Genomic DNA, 24644 nt, shown 5'->3' on the forward strand with positions numbered 1-24644 from the left:
CATGCCTGGCACTAAAGGAAGTGCAAATCAAAACCACACTAAGATTCCACCTCACTCCGGTTAGAATAGCCATCATCAAAAACACAACCAACAAAAAATGCTGGTGGGGAAGTGGAGAAAAAGGAATCCTCATACACTGCTGGTGGGAATGCAAGCTAGTATAACCACTCTGGAAAACAATATGGAGGCCTCTTAAAAAACTAAACATAGATCTGCCATATGATCCAGCAATACCACTCCTAGGGATATACCTAAAGGAATGAGACTCAAGTTATAGCAAAATCACTTGCACACCCACGTTTATTGCAGCACTATTTACAATAGCCAAGCTATGGAAATAGCCAAGATACCCCACAACTGACAAATGGATCAAGAAAATGTGGTATTTCTACACAATGGAATTTTACTCAGCCACAAAGAAGAATGAAATTTTATCATTCACAAGTAAATGGATGGAACTAGAGAACATCACTTTATGTGAAGTTAGCCAGGCTCAGAAGGCCAAAACTCTCATGTTCTCCCTCATGTGTGGATTATAGATGCAAAACAAATGCAGTAATATTATTGGATGTAGGTCACACACTAAGGGAGGACATGCAGAAATAGGGAAAGGAAAGGAAACCTAAAATTTGAATGTGGTTGATGTGCTCCCTTTTGAGGAGTGAATAAAGTAATCTTAAAGTAGCAGAGGCCACTATGGAAAGGGGACTAAGAAGTAGTGAAGAGGTCTGGTAGACATGAACCAATATGGACTGCAATACACAAGTGTGTGGAAACACTAAGAATCTCTCTGTGCAGTATCTTTATCGCAAATTAGCAAAAATGCTATGTCTTTCTTATTATCTCTTATGTTTTCTCTTCAACAAAATTGGAGAACAAGAGGGTAGAACAGTATCTGCAGGAAGCAGTGGTTTAAGGGGTGGGGGAGGTGGCACACACAATGTATACAAATGTAAGTAAATGTAAAAACAATAAAATAAAAGGAGAAAAAAAATGTCAGATAAAATTCATTACTCTTTGTTACTGATCTGCTTCAGTTGTTTATATCCTCTTGGTTTAATTTTGATAGGCCATATATGTCTAGAAATGTGTCCATTTCTTCTAAGCTTTCTGATTTATTGGCATATTACTTTGCAAAATATTCTCTCTGGATTTCTGTGATATCTATTGGAACCCTCTTCGTCTGTCTGTAATTTCATTGATTTGGGACTTCTTTGTTTTGGTTAGTTTGGCCAAAGTTTTGTAAAACATGTTTGTCTTTTCAAAGTACCAATTCTTTTTTCATTCATCATTCGTGTTTTTTTTTTCATTACTGTTTCTTTTATTTCTGTCATGATGTTTATCATTTCTTTCCTTCTACTTACTTTGGCTTTAGTTTATTCTTGTTTTTCTAAGACTGTGGTGCATAATTAGGTTATTTATTTGAAAGCTTTCAGTTCTTCAATGTAAGCACCTAATACTATAAATTTCTCTCTTTGTACTAAATCCCACAGATCCTAGTGGGTTTTGTTTCTCTTTGCATTCAATTATAGGAGTGTTTTAAGTTCTTCCCTATTTCTTCAGTGGTTAACTGTTCTTTCAAAAGTGTGTTGTTCAATCTTTGTTTTGTTTGTATAGTTTCTGTGGTTTTTCTTGCTCCTGGTTTCTATTTTCATTCCATTAAGATCTGATAAGATGCAAGAAATTATTTCAATTTTATTGTATTTTTCAGGCTTTTTTTTAATATGTGATCTATTTTGGAGAAAGTTCCATGAGTTTCTGAAAAAAAAAAAAAGCAATTTCTGCAGCCATAGGACATAGCCCATCTTGCAGATTTCTATTAAGTCCATTTAATCTATAGTGTGAATTAACTCTGATTTTCTTTGTTTATGTTTTTTGTCTAGATGATCCATTGGTCAGAGTTGGATATTGATGTCACCCACTATTATTATATTAAGGTCTATCTTTCCTTTTATGACAAGTAGTATGACAAGTAGTATTTTTTATGAAATTTGGTGCACTGACATTTGAAACATATATATTTATAGTTGTTATATCTTCTTGATATATTATTCCCATTCTTAATATGCAGTACCTTTTTTTTGTCTCCCTTCCGGATGATTTTGGCTTAATGTACATTTTCTTGGATGTAAGTATAGCTACTCTTACTTGCTTTTAGATTCCATTTGCTTAGAATATCATTTTCCATCTTTTCACTTCCAGTTTGTGCATGTCTGTGCCAATTAGGTGAATTTCTGCAGGAAGCAAACCATTTGGTCAAGTTTTTAATCCAGTTAATCAGTCTGCATCTTTTAATTGGAGAATTAAAATCACTTACACTCAAGGTTATTATTGAAAAGTATATATAACTCCCATAATTTTTCTTCTCTTCATTTTGAGTAATCTGGGTTTTTTTGGTTTTTTTGGGGTTTTTTTTTTTTTTTTGCCTGTCTTCCTTACTCATGTTTGAGTTATGGTAACTTACTAAATTCATAATGCTTTGAATCTTTTCTAGTTCTCATTTGCTTATCTACTCTTCTAGTGGGACTCATTCTTTCTCATGTTTTCATGACTGTGTTTATCTTGCCTCCTCTTCTGTACGTAGTGTTCCTTTAAATATTTCCTATAATGCTGACTTAGTGGTCAAGAATTCCTTTAGTTTATGCTTACCTTGGAAGGTCTTTATTTCTTCTTCAATTCTGAAGGATTACTTTGCTAGTATAGTAATTAAGGTTGGCAGTTATTTACTTTCAGGGCTTGAAATGCATCATCTCATGCCCTTCTGGACTTCAGGGTTTTTGCTGAGAAATTTTGTTGTTCTGATGGGTTGAACTTTACACCTCTCTCTTGTAACTTTCAATAGCATTTTTTGTTTTGTATTCTTGACATTTTAATAATATTACTTCAAGTAAGTCAAAGTGTAGCAGATGAGATGTTAAAATTCCTTCCAATCTAGGAATTGGGTATGTTTTCCTGATGTGGTTCCCTATGAGACAGCTGTATGTCATGGGCTTCAACACTTTCAACTCTTCTGTTAAGAACCTAGTCACCTAGAGACACCAAAGTGGGCCAGAGGAAGTATCTGCCTCTTTTCCTTAGAACCAGGGACCCTCATGTAGATATTGCTAAGATGAATGCTGCTGCAGCTATCATAGTTTTAGCCTCCACCAAGTCAATCATCATAGACATAGACACATAGAACAACACACAAAGTGACACATAAAATGTTACATTCATTCATAGTGCATTCTTAAATAACCCATTATTTATCTCTATTTTTGTTTTTAGTTGTCAGAGACAAGGCTTCCTTTGCGAGCCATTTTATCTTGACCTTGCCCTGGAACATTTGCGGTTACTTATCTTCCTGGAACACCTTCTCAGAACATTTTGCACATCCTGTGCTTATGCAAATATCCTGCAGTGTCCCATCACAACCCTGCAAAAAGCACCACCCGCCCAACTTCTCCTTCAGCACAAGATGGCGCCATCCCTGCTTCTCTTCCGGGAGTTTACCTTGCCGCTGGCGCGAACGTGCACCCTATCAGAAGTCCTATAGCAATACCAGCCAACCAGCCTACACCTCGTCATACTCCTCAGTCCCGCAGCACATAAATACCCTGTGTGAACAATAAAATTTTGCAGCTTGATCAGATTTCCTGTCTTGCTGTCTCCTTCATGTCTCTTGTCCCTTCATTTTCCCCCTTTCTAGGTTCGCTACCCACGCTGATGTGTCCTGCTGGACGGGACATCTGGCGCCCAACGTGGGGCTGGCTATTCCTTTGACTGCGGGGAGAATGCCATCCTCCGGAAAGACTTGGCCAAGCAAAGTTCGCAATCGCCTCAGCAAACGCGACCGAGAGTCAGAGCTAGGAGGAGAGTGAGGACGACGCACGGTGAGTGACCCACCATGGGACAAGCAGTATCGTCACATGATTTGTTTCTTTTAGGCCTCAAGGAGGCCCTCAAGAGGCGAGGGGCACGTGTTAAGAAAAAAGACTTGAGGTCATTCTTTTGTTACATAGGAGATTTATGCCCTCTCGAAGGAACCATTGATGGTAAAAGATGGCTCCGGGTCGGAGACTGTTTAAAAGACTATTATGAATCTTTTGGCCCCAAAAAGGTCCCTGTGACCACATTTTCTTATTGGAACTTGATTAATGACATTCTCAAAAGTGCACCCTTTGATAGTGGTACTTTAAAACTTGTTAAAATCGGGCAAAATGCTATGCAGACGGCTTCCCACCCTCCTTCCAGGTGTCCTTCCATTTCTATTGATATAGATTCTTCACAATCTAGCTCAAAATCTAATAACCCTGCTCTGCCCCAGGACCCAAAAAACAAAAAAACCACCCACCTTTATCCAGTCTTAAACCCTGATGACACCTTAACTCCTGAAGAACAGGCTACCCTTGAGGAAGCAGCTGCCTGTTACCATTCAGAGCAAGACCCGTCCTTGCCGGACCTCCCTTTATACACTCCTCCTGCCTTTTGTGCTCCGGCCCTACAAGGGCCTACTGCCTCCCCAGACATTTTCTCTCCGCTTCCTTTACCTAACTTAGCCCCCTTGCGTGAGTCCCTCCAACACAGATGAGAGCAAATCCAACTTCTAAAAGAATTAAGGTCTCTTGACCTTGAGCTTCGCTCATTAGCTTTGGGCACAGAGTCTATACGTCCCAGCCCAAAACAGTCTAAAATAAGGGCTAAGCCATGCCATCGGGCTGTTCTCACTTTTCTGGTCACTCGCAGCCAAACAGAGGCAAAGCCCTCCCATACGGAGGATAGGGAAAATGATGATAGGGACTCAGACGAGGAGGAACAGGAAAAAGCGGGAGAGGAACAAGAGGAAACAGGAGAGGAACAAGGTTCAGAGGATGAGGAGCCCACCTCTAGGCAGGAAGAAACCCAAAATGCCTACAAAAAATTAAGTCTGCGTTTTCTCGAAAAACTTAAAAAGGCTTGTGCCCAATATGGTCCCACTGCGCCTTATACGTTGGCCTTACTAGAAAACCAAAGCACACAATGGCTTACCCCCAATGATTGGAAATTTCTAGCCCAAGCTACTCTCAGTGCTGGAGACTTCCTGCTATGGAATGCAGATTTCAAAGAGCACTGTCGGGAAACTGCTCAAAGAAATCTGACTAAAACCTCTTCTAAATCCTGGACCTATGTCAAATTAGTGGGTAACGCACCATATGACACCAACTCTAAACAAGCATGTCTCCCTGCGGGGCTTTTGGCACAAATTCAAACAGCTGGCTTACATGCTTGGAGACGCCTCCCTCAAAAGGGCTTGGCTACCACCTCCCTGGCAAAAATTCGACAAGGGCCCGATGAGCCTTATAGTGACTTTGTTGCCCGGCTCAATTTAGCCGCAGAACGCTTACTTGGTCCAAGCGAAAGCAAAAGTGCCTTTGTTAAACATCTTGCCTTTGAAAACACCAACCCGGCTTGTCAGGATGTTCTTCGACCACATAAGACTAAAGGAGAACTTTCTGACTTTATTAGACTTTGTGCCGGGGTAGGTACGGCCCATGCCATGGGCCTAGCTATACGTGCTACCTTTACTAAGGCTCTCCACAACCCTGGCTCACGGACTTGCTTTAATTGTAACCAACCTGGCCATTTTGCACGTGAATGCCCAACAGGCAAAAAAGGCCCAAAGGCAATACACCCCCAGACCGGGGCTCAAACCGAGGCTAAACCACCCACCACTCTCTGCCCTCGTTGCAGCAAGGGCCGTCACTGGGCTAATGAATGCAGGTCTAAGACTAATGCCCTTGGACAGCCCGTTTCTCCCCGCTTTTCAGAAAACTCCTCGGGCCAGCCCCTGGCCCCGATACCCCCCAAGACAAACCCAGGGGCAATAAGGTTTGTTCCCTCCCAAGCCCCCAACCTTCCTCAAAACCTTTCTCCACTATCTCCTCCCTCCAAAGAGCCACCCCAGGCAGTGCAGGATTGGACCTCTGTGCCGCCACCGATACAATATTAGACTCAATGCAGGGGCCCAAGATAATACCCACTGGAATTGTGGGTCCCCCTCCATCTCACATGTGTGCTCTTATTCTTGGAAGAGCCTCCACTACCTTACAGGGTGTACAAGTCTTCCCTGGCATTGTTGATAATGATTTTACTGGAGAGATACAAATATTAGCCACAGCTATCAATGGGGCTGCAGCCATTCCAGCAGGAACAAGACTCGCACAATTACTTCTTCTCCCCCTACACTCAGGAGGCACCTCCACCGCCCAGAGCCTGCCATGGGGGACTGCCTCCTTGAGGTCCTCTGATATCTACTGGGTACAACCCATCTCTCAGGGAAGGCCCTCCCTTACCCTAGTTATTGAGGGGAAAGAGTTTCAAGGAGTCTTAGATACCGGGGCCGACGCCACCATTATATCCCAACAACATTGGCCCCCGGGCTGGCCCCTCACCCCATCTTTAACTGACCTCAAAGGAATAGGACAATCAAAAAAACCCCTTAGTCAGTTCTAAGGTTCTTCACTGGTCTGATAGGGAAAGCAACAAAGGAACTGTCACTCCCTTTGTTATCCCTGGTCTCCCAGTTAACTTATGGGGTCGAGATATCCTGAGCCAGATGGAAGTTATTTTGGCCAGCCCTAACTCCATAGTTACCCATCAAATGCTCCGTATGGACTTTGTCCCAGGCACGGGCCTTGGTAAACAGAGACAAGGAATAACTAAACCCATACTAGCCACACAAAAAACCAATACACAGGGGCTTGGGTATTTGGATTTTTAGTGTCGGTCCCTGACCCTCCTGTACCCCATGCAGATAAAATCATTTGGGAAACTCAAACTCCTGTGTGGGTGGATCAGTGGCCCCTTACCCAAGAAAAATTAAAGGCTGCTTCCATGTTAGTACAGGAACAGCTAGCAGCCGACCATGTAGAGCCCTCAACCTCACCATGGAATACTCCTATTTTTGTTATCAAGAAAAAATCAGGCAAATGGCGCCTTTTACAAGATTTGCGTGCTATTAATAAAGTCATGCGCCCCATGGGAGCACCACAGCCAGGTATTCCTACACCAGTGGCTATCCCCAAAAACTATTACAAAATGGTTATTGACTTAAAAGATTGCTTTTTCACCATCCCTTTACATCCTGAGGATAGACCCTATTTTGCCTTTAGTCTCCCTCGCATCAATTTTCAGGGTCCTATGCAGAGATTTCAATGGAAGGTTCTTCCCCAAGGTATGGCCAACAGCCCTAGCCTTTGTCAAAAATATGTCACACAGGCAGTTGACCCTGTAAGAAAACGATGGCCACAAATTTACATCTTACATTACATGGATGATTTGTTGATTGCCGCACCTGATACTCATAATCTTAATGGTTGCTACCTGGATCTCTATAAAGCCCTCACTACCTTGGGATTACAAATAGCACCTGATAAGGTTCAAACACAAGACCCTTATACCTATTTGGGCCTTCAACTCCAAGGCAACCAAATCCAAACTCCCAAGATACAATTATGTGTAGATCATCTTCACACCCTTAATGATTTTCAAAAATTAATGGGAGACATTCAATGGCTAAGACCATATTTAAAATTACCCACTTGTGTACTCTTACCCCTTAATGATATTTTGAGAGGCGACTCCCACCCCTCCTCCCCTTGAAAACTCACCCCCAAGGCTCAACAGGCATTAAACCAAGTCACAAAAGCCATTACCCAACAGTTTGTTACACAAATTTCTTATAACCTCCCCCTGGTCCTGGTCATTTTACATACTCCCCACACACCTACAGGAATATTTTGGCAAAGGGATCCACATTTTAAAAATAAAGGTTGCCCCTTGTTCTGGGTCCATTTACCACATCCTCCAAGGTTATTACTGTTTATCCTGCTCAGGTAGCTTCTGTTATTGTCAAAGGTCGCTTGCTTTCTCGACAACATTTTGGCAAGGACCCTGATAAAATCTTAATCCTGTACACTAAGGACCAAACCCAATTTTTATTACAGACAGAAGATGAATGGAGCATTGCTCTATCAGGGTTTTTGGGAACAATTGATAATCACCTCCCAAGTGACCCCCTTTTACATTTTGTCCAATTACATCCCTTTATTTTTCCCAAAATTACTCAAAAGACTCCTATTCCTCAAGCCCTCACTGTCTTCACAGACGGCTCCAGTAATGGCCGTGCGGTCTTTGTTGTCGGTAATCAGCCTACTACCTTTGAGACTGCCTATCAGTCAGCACACCTTGTGGAACTGTTTGCCATAACACAAGTTTTTATAACCTTTTTTGATAAACCTGTTAATATTTATACAGACAGTGCCTACATTGCTCATTCTGTGCCCCTGCTGGAGATTTCACCTGCTATTAAGGCCTCTTCCAATGCGGCCTTTCTGTTTCATCAGCTTCAACAGCTAATCCAGACCAGACACCACCCATTTTTCTTAGGCCATATCAGAGCACACTCTGACCTTCCCGGTCCTCTTACACAGGGAAATGCCCAAGCTGATGCAGCAACTCGTTCTATCTTTCCAATCTTTGCTGGCTCCATCCAAAGAGCCACTGAGTTACACACTCTTCACCATCTAAATTCCCAAAGCCTTCGATTGCTTTGTAAAATTACCAGACAACAGGCACGAGAGATAGTTAAAGCATGCCCTGCCTGCGGTGTCTCCCTTCCCATTCAACATTTGGGAGTCAACCCCCGAGGATTACTACCCAACCAGGTGTGGCAAATGGATGTTCCTCATTTTCCCGAATTTGGAAAAACCAAATATATACATGTTTCTATAGATACCTTCAGTGGCTTTATTTTGCATCGCCACACTCTGGGGAAGCTACCAAAGATGCCCTTTCTCATCTTGTTTCAGCCTTTACCGTTATGGGTAAACCTACACACATTAAGACAGGTAATGGCCCTGCATATACCAGTTCTAAGTTTAAACTGTTCTGTTCTGCTCTACAAATTTGCCATACTACTGGGATTCCTTATAATCCCCAGGGTCAGGGCATCGTAGAACGTGCCCACCTCACTCTAAAAACTTGGCTAATCTGTCTTAAAGCCTCTACCCTTGCTTTTACTACTCCTAAAGATCGCCTAAACCATACATTATTTACCCTCAACTTTCTCACCCTAGACAGCGACGGCCACTCGGCCGCGGACAGACACCGGCACCCCTCGTCTAACACTGTCCGTCCACCCGTCATGTGGCGCGATCCTCTTACAAATAAATGGAAAGGCCCAGCTCCTGTCCTCATCTGGGGCCGAGGCTCAGCTTGTGTTTTGGATCAAGAACAGGCTGCCCCTAGATGGTTACCAGAACGCCTAGTAAAACAGGTTAATGACTCAATAAAACCCGGGGAGAAAGACCCCCTCCCTGAGGATGCATTATTTTCTCTTACAGATGCTGTTCATGCGCTGGATGAAGATTCTGCCTGTGACACTTCTGCTAAGCAGGTTTGTTAGTGGAGGACTTGATCCCCCATCTGGTAACATTCATCAGACTCTTTTTGGTTCCCCCTGTGAATGCAAGGGAGGACACCAGTCCATAGCCCCCACCAGCTATACCCTGACCACGGATTGCACAACTAAGGGGGCTTACTTCTGTGCGGAGACTAATCAGAATACTGGGGGATTTCATCGACCTGAGTGGGTACGTGTTAATAAACCAAAACTCGCTACCACCAATACCCCCCAAAATTGTTCCATGGCCTGTACATATACCCAGGCTATACACATCTCTTGTTATGAGACAGCCTCAATTTGTTTCAATAAGCAGGGCAAACAGCATTTTCAAGCCACCCTGACTCACATTCGCTCAGCTGGAGAAACCACCACTCACATGACCCCTGGTCTCTTCGGCCAAGGTGGCATACGCTCCCAGCTACAGTTAGCCGGATGTGAGGGTAGCATTGGCAAACCCTCCTGCTGGCCCGTTATAGCCCCTACAGGGGTCTCTGATGGTGGAGGACCCACGGATGCTGTCAAACATCTTCAAATAATCAAGCTTTTAAAACCCCAAATCCCCGAGCTCACATATCACCCCTTAATGTTGCCCAAATCCCAGCTCCCAGATCTAGATCCCAATACATTAGATATTTTGGAAACTACCTTCTCCTTGCTTAACACTTCCAACCCCAGCCTTGCTAATGATTGCTGGCTTTGCATGACCACGGGGGCAATAATGCCCACGGCAATTCCCGTCAATTCCACTATAAACGGTAGTGATACCTGTCAACCTGGATTTCCCTTTAAAGTACAGCCTATGAATACACCTACAGTATGCCTTTTAGGCATGATGCAAAATAACTCTTATGATATTGACGTCGGGTTTAGTTCCTTTGGAAATTGCTCGACAGTTCTAAATTATTCCTCACCCACCCCAGCTCTTTGTCCCCCCAATGGTACAGTTTTTATGTGTGGAGGAAACAGCCTTCCCCAGACTTCCAGCAAATTGGACTGGTGGCTGTATTCTTGCCTTACTACTTCCTGATATTACTATTGTCCCAGGGAATGAACCTCTACCCATTCCTAGCCTAGACACCTTAGTTAAAAGACATAGGCGGGCAATACAAGCCCTACCGCTCTTTGTCAGCCTTGGAATAACAGCGGCTGTAGGCACAGGTACAGCTGGCTTAGGCACGGCTATACACTCTTACCGTCGCCTGTCTCAACAGCTTATAGATGATGTACAAACTTTATCAGGAACCATTAAAGATCTACAGGACCAAATAGACTCCCTGGCAGAAGTGGTTCTTCAAAACAGATGAGGCCTAGATCTACTAACAGCCAACCAGGGAGGTATCTGCTTGGCCTTAGGGGAAAGATGCTGTTTTTATGCCAATAAATCAGGCATAGTACGCACTAAAATTAAACAGCTGCAAGACGATTTAGAAAAGAGAAGAAGGGAATTATTTGAAAATCCCCTCTGGACTGGGCTTAATGGATTTCTACCCTACCTTCTTCCACTATTAGGCCCCTTGCTAGGTTTACTTTTAATGGTGACCATAGGGCCCTGCATTATAAACAGGCTGATACAATTCATTAAAGAACAAATTAACATCTTAGCCTCTAAGCCTATACAGATTCATTATCATCGCCTGGAAATGGAAGACCACGCTCCTGCTCCTGAGACCTACCTTTCAATAGAAACTCGCTAATGTTCCACCTGGGTTTAAAAATTTCCCCCTGCCACCCCCTCTTCTTCTACAACATTCTTGACCACTCATCGCCCATTGGGCCCTCCTCTGCTGGGCCCCTCCGCTTGGGGGAGGCAGCACCCAGGGAGAGTGATCACAGAGGCCTTCCTAAATGAGGGTGCAGGTAAGACTGCAGGAGGGTGGATCCTAGGATCCCCAAACCCAAGACCTCTGTATGACATGCCCTGGTGCATGGCGGTTGGCATGCTCTTAAAATCCGCCTCCTCAAAAAACATGCCGAGGAGACTCTCTTAACAAAACAAAAATGATCTCCATCTTGAGGAACTGGGCCTCTGTCATCCCCTCTCAAAAAGCCGACATACTCTGGTCATGTTTGTATAAGAATAAGGGGGAAATGTCAGAGACAAGGCTTCCTTTGTGAGCCATTTTATCTTGACCTTGCCCTGGAACATTTGCGGTTACTTATCTTCCTGGAACACCTTCTCGGAACATTTTGCACATCCTGTGCTTATGCAAATATCCTGCGGTGTCCCATCACAACCCTGCAAAAAGCACCACCCACTTCTCCTACAGCACAAGATGGCGCCATCCCTGCTTCTCTTCCGGGAGTTTACCTTGCCGCCGGCGCGAACGTGCACCCTATCAGAAGTCCTATAGCAATACCAGCCAACCAGCCTACACCTCGTCATACTCCTCAGTCCCGCAGCACATAAATACCCCTGTGTGAACAATAAAATTTTGCAGCTTGATCAGATTTCCTGTCTTGCTGTCTCCTTCGTGTCTCTTGTCCCTTCATTTTCCCTCTTTCTAGGTTCGCTACCCACGCTGATGTGTCCTGCTGGACGGGACATTTAGTCATAAGTTTATAATTATTAATAGACTACTCAACTAGAATTATCCCTTTGGGGTACTGAGGTAGAATGAGCACTTTTCATTCTTGGAAAATCACAATAAAAATCTCAAACATCATTTTATCTCTGTATACCTTACATCCCTTCCCTGCTAATTACCAACACAAAGTTACAGAATCCAAATTTCCCTGTCAGACAACTACAGGAGCCCACATTAGTTTAAAGGACCCCACGTAGCTCAAATGAGCCTCCAAAAAGCAAGGAAAAGAAGAGCGAGGCCTGAGGTACACAGTTGGAAGAAATTACCAAAGGTCAGATTTCAGCACTGATAGAGTCCAAATATGCCTGTTACTGCCTCACCAAATAATGATTAAAAAAGAAAAAGCAGCCAGTGCCAGCCTGGCATGGAAAGAAAGGAAAGGACCCACAAATAAATGTGGCTTTGTCAACTACATGGGACCCTCTTTTTCTAGCCTCCTTACCCAGGATTAACTCACTCCAAGTGACTAGTGAGTAAAGGAAATACTTTTCCTTCTCTGTCTTGCCAAGACTGTAACCAGAGGCCCAACTCTGGGGGTTCCAACATATCAGGTCCAGCCACTCTTCCCCCCAAGAAGCACAGAAAAACAATGGTGAAGAAGCAGAAATGATTTAGTCAAGATGGCTATGTGAGAAAGAGGGAAAGTAAGCATTTCAGCCCATCTTCTGGTTATGGACAAGAATCGTAGCTTTAAGTAGAAGACGAATTAGGGCAGGGGGCAAGAGGCAAGAGGTATGCATGATTAAGCAGTCTTTAGTCAATCATTTAGTGTTGACTAAATGATCATCATCTCAGTTCTGGTTCTGCAAGGTGGTTGAAGAATTACTTATTGCTTGAGGGGAATATCTGGTTTCTGTGGATTGTTGCTTCTGCTCCAGGGTAAGCCTTACTATAATAGGTAATTGTCCCACCAGGTGGGTGGGGGGTGATCTGTCCTACTTGCTGTTGCTAACGAATAGTTTCTCTTGTTATAAAGATGTTTATAGATCAGTCCTGTTGTTCCTAGAGTCCAAGGTGACTGTAAGAGAGTTACTCAAAAGGAAAAAGTTTAAGAGGCAAAAATGAAGCCTGAGAGGAACAAAACGGTGTTAGACCAGTGACCAGAGCCCTCCTTTGATGTCATACTGGCAGCAACCTTGTCCATCTTCTATTTACTGTGTCTCTTGACTATGTTATTCATCTTCTTTTATGTTTGATCAATCTCCTATTATTTTGTTCATTATGCCCATATGAGCAGTAGGCGGTACTACGTATATACATACATACACACATATATACATATACATACACTTGAATATGTATGTCCTTGTTCACACAAGAACAAAGTTGACTAAAGATTTTGTTACTGGTGCTAGTGCAGTCTGTAATCAGAAGATCCTGATTTTGTGCTCCAAATGGAAAAGTCCAAGCAGGGCATGTGGATGTGGTGAAATAGGATAGGGTCATTGAGAGAAGGGGTCACCTATCTTGTCAGGTGAGGGAAGGGAAGCAGGAAAAGCGGGGTGGTAGGTGCAGGTGGAGTCTGCTGGCAGAGAGAGCTACTTTTCTTTTTCATGTGCCTTTAAAACTACACTACCCCATGGGAGGGCAGGCCCAGGAAGCTCCACCCCAATAGTGAGGCTGGTGAGGGTGGTCTGGACCAGCCCCAGGCAAACCACATGAGCCCCAAACCTTTCCTACTTCTAATCTGCCTCAATTTTTTTCATAGAACTTATTTCTCAGAATGTATCCTCATCATTAAATCATACATGACTAATTTATTGAGTCACTTTCTTTGGTCATTAAGATATTACATTTCTAAGACTAAGAAGTCATTTCAGAAAAGTTGTTGTAATAAAATTGTAGGTGTAAAATAAAATAGAGAACAACTCTACCAATCACTGTATACTTCATTCCTTTCAAGAGCAAGGCTCAGTTTCTCCCAGAATGTTCTTTATAAGGTGGTTGAATGGAAATTCATCTTTTCATTAACATCAGAAATTGAGAATAGGTGTTATGGATATTGAGAAATGTTACATGGTGTTTGCCTTTTCGGACACCAAATTAATCACTGGCTGATATGTTGTAGCATGAGGGCAAAAAGGCAACTATGCCTTCCCTCTAGCAAATACACTTTGATAAGAGGTAATTAGCTAGCTCAGAAGCAAGCAGCAATTTGAAGAATTTGCAGGTCAATTTCCAAGGCCATTAATTTAATAAGAACCTCCTAGGATGCTCCTTAATCAGCACATCATTAAAATGTTCCAATAATTTGCATTACAACAAATATCCAGAGTGATTTTCTTTTTTTTCCTGTGCAGAATCTCAATGAGTTAAGGAGAATTAGATGGAATGGAAAAACTGGTTCTTGTGATTGTGTGTGAACAATCCCAGCATCTCCTTAAGTGGCAGTTACCCAGAATAAATTCCTACTTCAACAGATCACTAATACATTTTGAAATTCAGACTTTCAGAAATTATTGGACATATTAAATTTTAGAGTCCATAGCTCATTTATGGCACATTCTACCAATTCATCGTGGCATTAATTTATAGCATTTTTAGAGTTATTAGAATTTTTTCATATGCCTCCTTCCTTGTTGCACTATATGCCCCAAGAGGACAGGGATCTTTTTCTATTTGGTCACTGATGCATACCATCTGCCTTAAACAGTTCCTATCTCAGGGTAGATGCTTGGAAAATGTTTGTTAAATGAATGAATGAATGGGATAGCTATATGTTATTGGCAATGAACAGCTTTATTGAGGGAAGGGAAGTCACTTGTTCTGCCAGCTGAGGGCAAGGAAGAAGAAGGGCCAGGTCTCTTGGTAGGTCATTTTTATACCACCTTGAATTTGGTGGTGGGGAGACAATAAGCCACCAACTAGCTCCTCTCACCTATGGGCTAGGTGGAGGAGCTCTTGAGCCAAGAAAGGGAACAGTAGACTGTCCCTAACCTAGCCTGCCTCAAACTCCCCCTGAGGGACAATATTCCAAAAATTCTTTTTGGGGGTTGTTGAAGTGGGTGGTCTATCTTTGGTAGCTGTTTTGAGCTGACAAGAGGCTGTAGACCAGACCTTATGTATCAAGAATATTGTCCTTTTCTATCACTGTCCCTGGGGACTTGAACAGTGTGAGGAAAGCACAAAGTGTGTCACCATCTTAGCTATTTGCAGTTCCGGGTTCTTGTTCACTGAGCTCGTTTTCATGATGAAATTATTACCTACCCCACCCCCAAATTCCAAGTGTAGCATTGTCCAATCACAAGCAGATTGTGCACCCTAACTTGATCAATCTGAGTAAAGGAAGCAGGGCCCCACTGTGTTAGGGATAAAAATGCACACCTGTGGTCTACCCTGTGTGCCTGCGCACTCTTCTGCAGAAGTAAATTTTTCCTCGCTGAGACAATTCTTTGTTTGTCTGTCTTCATTTGTGACTCTGGAAGTCTTCTAGGGTCTTATTTCTAACAACAGTAACATTCATTGTTTGAATCTAACTTCTCCCCTTCTTGGCTCATATGGACTGAAAGTGATTTTCCCATTTTGTCAAAGCCCTGGCTGTGTGAACACTATTTCCAAGTGACTCCAAGGATTTGAACAAGGACAATAGCTTTTTGATTCAAAATGCTAAGGTGTGTACAAATGTTTTTACTTGAGTTCATTTGTACAGACTGTTATGGCATCAGCATGAAAAATGAGCTGTTCCTCTAAAAGTCCAGGGGAAGGAAAGAAGAAAATGAAGAAACAATAGGGTTTCTGGTGACTGATAGAACAATAATGTCACCATCTTGTAAATCAGTGGCCATTTTATCCTCAGGGCTCACTTGAGAAACTCCCAAAGACAGCCCAGCCCTTAAAACAGAAATTCTGCTCTAAGACAAGCTCTACCCCTACCAGATGCACAAACTTCTTTAACCTCCCCCAGAGTGGCCCCTGCACCAGTCAGCCTGGTGGCTCATGCCTGTCATTAAATCCTGGTCCTGGACGTGAGATTTTTCTCGTGAGCTTTCTTTGTGAGTGGCGTTTTTCTTAACAGTGACCAAAAAAGTCAAAAGCTTCAGGGAAACAAATATGGCAAAGCTTAACTACCAAAGAAGCTGCGTGTAATATAATGTGGGCAATTCAGTTCCAAACTGCAGTTCTGAAGTTACAAGGGCACAAGGGCTGGGGGTAAAGCTTAGTGGTGAAGCTCACTTGTGCTTAGTGTGTGCAAGGCCCTGATTTCAGCCTCAGCAACCCCCTCCTCAGAGAGAAAAATACAGAGAAGAGGAAGAGGAGGAAGGGAGGAAAGAAGAAAGGAAGGAAGGGAGGGAGGGAGAGAAGGAGGGAGGGAAGAAAGGAAAGAGGGAAGGAAGGAGGAAACAAAGGAAAAGAAAAAGTACAAAATTATGGAAGCAAATTTTTTTTCTTAACTCATTTGATGCCAAAATCTGACCAGAATTACTGTTGATAGGTAGTGGGAGGCCACAAGAGGAAGACAGAAAAAAAATCAATTTAATTTAACTTCCCAAATTCCACTAATCTCTATTTATAAGGTAGCCAGAGTCCAGGGGCTACAACAGGATGCTTTAAACTCACCCACTACCCTAAAGCTTAATTCACTCTTTACCCAAGAGTAACCCACATCCTAAACATCAGGTATGTCTGGCACAGGACAGTTTTGACAAGTGAATTTAACAAAACAGTGACCTAGACCTAAGAGCTAGATAGAACAAAGGCTGAGTTTCAAACAGAAATTCCCTATCAATTAGAGCAGGAATTAGTAGATTACACAGTGTCTCTAACAAGATAAGGACCCAAATCCAGGAAATCACCAAGGGCATAAATGACCCCTCCCTGTTTAAATAGCCACCTCAGCCACCCAGACCCATTACCTTTGACCACAGGTACTCGCCCAACTCTCCAGTATAAGACTAAGAAATGGGGACGACCATTTTGAGTTTTTCTCCCACTTCCTGTGTGGGGGACAGGAAATGTCTCTCTGTCTTTCTCGACCCCCTGACCCCATTGTTCTCACTCTGGAGACAACCAGCTTCCAGGCTATTGAAAGCATATTCCTTTCCTAATAAACTTTACTGTTACTTTCACCAAGTCTTTGCATCTTGCTTGAAATCTTCTCCTGCCAGATGCAAGAACCGGGGTAATTTTCAGAACCATTTTTCTGGTAACATCGTGATGGTCTTCATTTCTCTCTTCTGTAGTAGTATAATAGGTACTTAGAAAATGCTTTTGAGGGGTTGTGGAGTAGCTCAAGTGATAGAGCACCTGCCAAGCAAACATGAGGCCTTGAGTTCAAACTCCAGTACCACACACACAAAAAAATGCTCTTGTGAAAAAGCACTGACTCCTTACTTGGGCCCACGAGTTAAAGGAAAGCAGGATAAAGGTTTGGCATTTCTGTCTCCTTTACTCTGAGTCTCTTTCTCTCTCTCTCCTGCAATCACCTTGAAGGACAGGACTGATTAATAGCACTCTTATGACAAGGGACTAAAACTACCCCCAAGGAAAGGATCAGAGAGTCTTGCAGGACAGACCACTCCCCAAATGTGAACAAGTATCTAAAATGATGAGGCTGCTACCTGGAGCAGAAGTAGTATCTCATGGGAACCAGATGGCTACCCTCAAGTAATGACTGTGATAACAACTTCTCTGGAATCCTCAGAGAACCAGAAATGAGATAATGATCAAACAAGTCACACTTTGACCAGGACTGTTTAGTTGTACATACCTTTCTCCACCTGCCCTAATTCTTCCTTTATACCAGCCTAAAGTTTGTGTCTGTATCCCAAAGTTGGGCTGAAATGTGTTCTTTGCCTCTTCCTACAGTGTGTTGATGCTGTGTAACAAATCTCATTTCTCTGTCCTTCACCACTACCCATCTCTTTTTTTGGCATATTGGGGTGAGTGGCCACATCAGACATGTTGGACCCTGGATTTGGGCCTAGAACTCTGGCTACAGTAGGAATATTATTTTTTAATATGATTGATTATGAAGTATTGCCCCAGACTCTTCTTGGGTGATGCGTAATATACAAATATGAATGTCATTATCTTGATAAAATCAATAAAACTCTGAATTCCCAAACACTTCTGACCCTATACATTTCAGATAGGAGATTGAGGACCTATAGAACTGACATCTGATAAAAGTATGTGTAAAGAGAATAAGTTTGTCTATATTTCAAAGAATATTACATGGGTCCCCATTCATAGGTTGAAGTCCTAACCTCCAATACCTTAGAATGTATTTATTTTGAGATGGGGTTTTTACAGACACCATCAAGTTAAAATGAGGCCCTTAGGGTGAGGCCTTAATCCAACATGACTGGAAATTTGAATACAGGTAGGCGTAGAGGAAAGAAGATGTGAAGAGACACAGAAGATGGCCATCTACGAGCCAAGGAGAGAGCCCTGGAACAATCCTTCTTTTGCGGCTCTCAGAAGGAACCAAACCTCCCAACACCTTGATTTTGGGCTTCCATCTTGCATAATTATAAGAGAATAAATTTCTGTTAAGTTACCAAGTGCACTTTCTTTAAGTGTACTTTGTTATAGTAGCTTTAGAAAACTAAGAATGGACATGAGAGCGCTCTATTAAAATGCTAGATAAAGGATTAATGTTTTTAGTTGCAAATAAAGAGTATAAGGTTAAAATTGCTTAAAAATTAGGACTGGAGATAAATTGTTACAACTATTAGTGTCTTCATGTGGTCATGAAGGACCCAGATTCTTTTCTTCTTTTTCTTTACCCTCTTCAGTGTGAGAGTAATGTCTCTCTTCATAGTTATAAAATGGCAGCCTTTGCTCCAAAGTGTTATATCCTCACTTGACAAAGTATATAATTATGAAAGGAAGGCTGGGTTCTTCTTGGGATTATCTCAGCACAGCTTCCCTATATTTCATGTTTCATTGATTAGAACTAGGTTACGTGGCCATTGCCAGCTGCACAAAAGAATGGGAGAATCAGTAGTCTGCTTGGCTACATTATCCATTCCCAGGGGAAGAATTTATGTACACATACATGGTAAACAGGGGACTGATGTCAGTATAATGTGAAAGTAGAGTTGTCAATAGCAAACAAGCAGAATATAGATGCATACTCAGAGAGAACGAATAGCCTTCGTCAGGAAAGGTAAAAGTTCTTAGCTGTACAGGCAGTAGTCCTTTCAACTTTTTTAAAGAAAATGTGAAATGGGTGCAGCATCCAGAACCCCCTTCCACAGAAGCACCAGCTCCTCCCAAGCTGTATACAGCTTGAGGTAGGTTCTAACTCCTCTGCCCACTCTATCTGCAGCCTCGCTGGTGCAGAATGCCAGGATGTTTTCCACATTATTGATTTTCATTCTTTTTCTAAAATAACCTTTTATTGAAGCATAGCACATACACAGAAAGATGCATGAACCATAAGGGAACACTCCACGTTGCTTTAGTGCATTTTAAAATTTCATCCTGAGGTTTCCCAGCTATCTGAGTTGCCTGCCTGGAGCTGTCCATCTTACATTCTAAACACCTTATACAATTTTGTTGGTGCTATTGCTAATGGCTGTACAAGTTTCAAATCACCTACCTTTGACCTATTTTTCCTATGAGCCCAATTATTTTTAGGGCTTAACCTTGCAGAAAATAAGGATTTTCAGTAATTTATTATTATTATTATTATTTGCATGTCCTGGCATTTGAGGACGAAACTAGCGATTGGGGGAAAGCTTTAGCACCGAAGGCACAATTCCAAGAGGAATGAAGACTTTTCCTTCTGTCTACATACATACATAATGGAAAGCTGGTACACACACCCAATCCCTGGCAAGAAAAGGAGGATATTAGTAATTTTTTTTTTTTGAGACAGAGTCTTGCTATACAGTCCAGGCTGGCCTTGAACTCAAAATCTTCTTGGCTCAGTTTCCCAAGTGCCAGGATTATAAGCATGCACTAGCATACCCCACTCCAGTAATGGTCTTGTTGCAGAAATGACTGATTCTCACATCCTCCAGCTCTGTAAGAGTAACAGAACTTTATTAGATAAAAGAAAGGGGAGGCAATGACTTGGGGACAGCAACATTTGTCTTATGGTACATCATATGGACATCATTACGTTTGCTGTCACAGGCTCAATGTTTGAGATGATGAGAATGGGTTAGGAGGACTAAAAATTGCTATAGATAAATGTGGAGCCTGACAATATTTAATGGATAGATTGTTTCTCAAGTGCAATTTGTATTGTGACTAAGAGATTTATGTAAAAGGTTTAGAAAGATGTGTACCTCCTTTATGGTGTCACAGGATATAGAAAAGGGGAACAAAAAGCTGACTGATCCAGTTGGCAAAGCATTTTTGTCTACAGATAACAGATCTTTGAGCAACCCCAGTCTACTACAAAAGCTGCTTGTAAATGTGAAGGTAAATATTTTTTGGCCAGTGGTTGGGCACTACAGGGGAATTGTCAGAGTAGAGAACAAAGGCTGACACTCAGGCCACAAACTTCCAGAAGTTGCTTTCTGGAACCTCAATCATATTGGCAAACTGGGTTAGCCTGGAAAATGTGAGTCATACAGTCCCCTCAGGCTGACCTGTCCCCAGGTCCCAGAACCACACAGCTGAGCACAACAGAATCATTCTAAGTTCTCCATAGGGCACTTCTTTGCATATAGTCAACTGAGAGAAGAGAAGGATTGTCATCATCCTTCAGTCAGCAAAGCATCTTTCATACTTCCCTCACTAGGAGTCACCTAGATTCTTGTTAAAGATCATCAGTGGCAGGTAACTCACTCTCTAGAATCTAAAGGATATATTAAGAGAACGGAAAGAGAATGAATTCTGGAGCCAGACTGCCAGGGCTCAAATTCTAATTATTCTACTCAACTCACTATGTGACTTTGACCAAAGGAGAGGTAACAATATACAGAATAAGGTTGTGAAGATTATGTATATATATATATATATATATATATATATATATATATATATATATGTATATAATATGTAATAACTTAAAATAGCTAACACCATACAGTTAGTATGACTACCACCACATTTTTTTTATTAAAATGGCAAAAGGTCATCCAAATGAGAGTGCATGGTCTCACCAGACAAATTATTCCATTTCTTGGTGGGACTAAGAAATTCAGTTGAATATTGAAATATTTGTTGCTTTTGACTCTTTCATCCATTTATCCTTTTGAAAACCAGCAAGCAATTTCTTCCTGGAGGACTGCATCCTCTCTGCTCTCAGAACAAATACCTCAAGTAGAGTTGACATTACCTCCAGATCCATGGGTGAATGTTGTGCTTCAATATGGGACAATAAAAGCCACGTGTTCCCCTGACCACACGACTGCTTCAGAGTAGGACATGGAATATTAGTAGAGCTGGTGGCAGATGAATGTTTTGCATGTCTACTAGGAAAAAAATACAGTTGTTTCTTTGTAGGATTTGAAATTGGGGATAGGGATATAATTCAGAGGTTGTTGGCAGCCGTTTGGTAGCATAGAATGCTTATGAAAAAGGACACCTTGAACAGCTCTCTATGTTGAAAACTTTCCCAATTTATGAGAGACATTCACTTACAGAAACTGTATTCTTACCTTCCTAATCTTTTTTACCCTAGGATATGTGTGTTCTATGATTAACTGATCAGACCCACTCTTGTCAGACTTTTAATCAGAAGCCAAAGAAGAAGGACTTGATTCTGGGAAAGCAGCAGCAGCAACTTTATCCCATTTCTAGAAGCACCATTAGGAAGAAGGGCTCCAGCAGGAACATCCAGTGACTGGCACAAGAACTGTTGGGTCCAGTTGCACTGGCAATGGTATCTCCAGTGAGCTCATTCTTAATATGATTTGTGGTTGCGTTTCTGGCTTCAAGTCCCCAAAGTTGGTTATCAAGCCTTCCCAAAGATGGTGTGAGCTAACTAAAATATTTTTATAAATTTATTCTCCTGTTTCTGCTATTTGCAGTTGGGAATTCTGAGCAATGCAGAATTAAAAACAGAGAACTGCAGATTCAAGAGATGGAAAGAGGCCATGTTTTGTAGGCATCATATGAATTACTGGATCCAGCCACAACTGAAGCCAACTGTGTGAATCAATTATTTCTCCTCCTTCCTTACGACAATTTGGGTTGGATTTTTTAACTTGTATTCAAATTACCCCAACTGTTATAATATCATACTCTTCTTCTCCACTTTATGTCCCATATTTGCTTTTTTAAATTATTTCATGATGAAATTTAAAATAAATAATACATTTTAAAAAACATAATTCTCAAGGAAGCTGTTTATTGCTATAACCCAAGGTTCTGTTAACAGAGTTAGGCATCTGTTTACTGTTTAACATCAGATAAACCCTTAGAAGAATTCACCATTATTAATGCCATTTCTTTTCCCTGTAAATTCTTCAGTTGTTTTATATTTCTTTCAAATCAACACATTTAATTGTAGGAAGTAAAATATGATGCAGAAGTTTTCTGATTTCTAAAAGTCCCAATAATTTATAAATAAGCTAGATACTGATTTTTCATGTTTAAGCACTAAAAACTCATACCACTGCATGCACTTTTATGATAACCTGCCTGCTACAACACATGGTAAAAACAGAAAGTATTCATGTGCTCAGATTGAGGCTCTCTTCCCAGGTTGCAATTTGCTGAAATGTTTGACATCTGGTTCCTTTTATGTCATTACAATTTCTGCAACATACATTTTACACAAATGTTGGTCAGGAGTTGTTGCTTCTCAATATTTGTGAAATACAACAATACACTGTATTTTTTTCAAAGCAAGGGCTTATGAGGCAATGAGTTTACATGGTGGCATGTGATATGAATTTTCAGCAAACTGGCCAACCAAGATGAAAATTTAAACTTATTTGAAGGAACACAATTGTGTTATTAGAAAGAAAGGAAGAAAAAGAAAGAGAGAGAGAATGTAAGAAATGAAGGAAGGAAAGAAGGAAGGAAGGAAGGAAGGCACAACATACAGACACAAACATGACATTGGACTTAACTATATTTTTTCAGATTAAAAATGTAGTTGATTTTTATGACTGCAAAAGGAAATATGAATATTGTTAAAAACAGTAAAAGCTATAGAAACTTGCAAAAGGAAAAAGTATTTGTAATGTTACATCAGATATAACCATTGTTTTGTTGGAAGATTGTCTTCTCATATTTTAACTAGACAAATTTAACATACTCTTCATTGAGACAATTATATCCACATTCTTTTATATAATGCTTTCTAAAAATAAACTTTATTGTATATAATTAATAAAATACATAAAGATAATACAATGGTTTCTATAGTGGAACAGATGAAAGTTTATCTTGGCTAAATTACCCTGACTTCTGATTTCTTCAGCTACATGTTAAGAGATGAAATTAGATTAGGAGCTTCTGAGCTATCATTTGCGGATAAGTGTTAATTTTGGACACAATTCTACCCAAATATGATAAAAAGAGAAAATAATTCAGTTTCTCAGATAATGAAATTTTCAAATATATTTTTATTGACACAAATTATGCATATTTATGGTATACTGTATGTCATTTCAAAATACGTATATAATATATAATGATCAGATCAGGGTAATTGGCATATTCATTGCCTCAAATATTTATCTTTTCTTTGTATTAGAAATATTAAAAATCCTGCCAACAAGCTATTTTGAAACATACAATTAATGGTTGCCAATCAGAATTATCCTACTGTGCAACAGATCATGAGAAGTTATTCTTATCCACTGCACCCTTGTACTTATTAACCATTCTCTCTTCATACCTCCCACCCCAAATACATTTCTCTTTTTTTTCCCATTAAAATATAGCCTTCTGTTTTCTTTTAGAGTGAAAATACCTTGTCATTTATGAAATGATGTTGATAAGACTTTTGCTAATATTTTCGGTCTTGTTTTTTAATGTACCATACAAAATACATAGTTGGCAATTTTAACTTTTTACCAAAATTTGGAAATTTTTACCAGTCACATAATTTAAAAAACCATCTGGGAGCCATTGCCTTAGTTGAGATCTCTTCTGACTCCGAAATCCTAAAGCTCTAAGGTAAGATACTAGATACTCAGAGAAGTAAAACACTGACCTAGGTAGAGAACAAAAAATAAAAATAAAATGAAAAATATATTATGAAGACAAAGAATGACATTGTGTTTTGGATTATTAATGCTGCCTGATATTCTGTAAACACAATAGAGCCAACTTGACAACAGATTCATAAAATGTAGCTTCCTGCTCTGCTGAGAAAACCTCAGCTTTGATTCCTGGTAGAATTTAACATTTAACAAGACCTTAGTTAGGCCTTCCAATTTTTCTCATTGTTACATGAAATACATTATTTATTTAAACCCACTTCACTAGTCTCCTTTTTAATTTTTAATCTGATGGAGCAGAGTAACCAGAAAGCCACACCCTGAGGAAGGAGAGAGGGAACATTTCCTTTTCCATAGCAGTTCAAGCATCTTTATGTCCTTATATCTGGATGGCACAAGAAGCCGAAGAAATCTGGGTTGCCTGAGACAGTTCTTTGAAATCTATGCTTTGTAGCTCATTAGGTTCTAAAAACCACCAACAGCACTTTGATGGACCACTGTTCAGTGGTGATGAAGCATGTATCTATGATGACTCATTTTCAGGGTAAGCCTAAAGAG

At 41.0% G+C, this 24644-nt stretch overlaps 1 non-coding gene across 1 annotated transcript; it reads right to left on the reverse strand.

Moving 5' to 3' along the window:
* Positions 1-19650: 19650 nt before the first annotated feature.
* Positions 19651-19805, reverse strand: LOC141411226 (small nucleolar RNA SNORA57). The gene has a single exon (XR_012436041.1). It is a non-coding gene; the product is annotated as a small nucleolar RNA SNORA57 (small nucleolar RNA).
* Between the last annotated feature and the right edge of the window lie 4839 nt (positions 19806-24644).

The sequence above is a fragment of the Castor canadensis genome, chromosome 9 (genome assembly GCF_047511655.1).
Source record: "Castor canadensis chromosome 9, mCasCan1.hap1v2, whole genome shotgun sequence".
In the NCBI taxonomy this organism is placed as follows: Eukaryota; Metazoa; Chordata; class Mammalia; order Rodentia; family Castoridae; genus Castor; species Castor canadensis.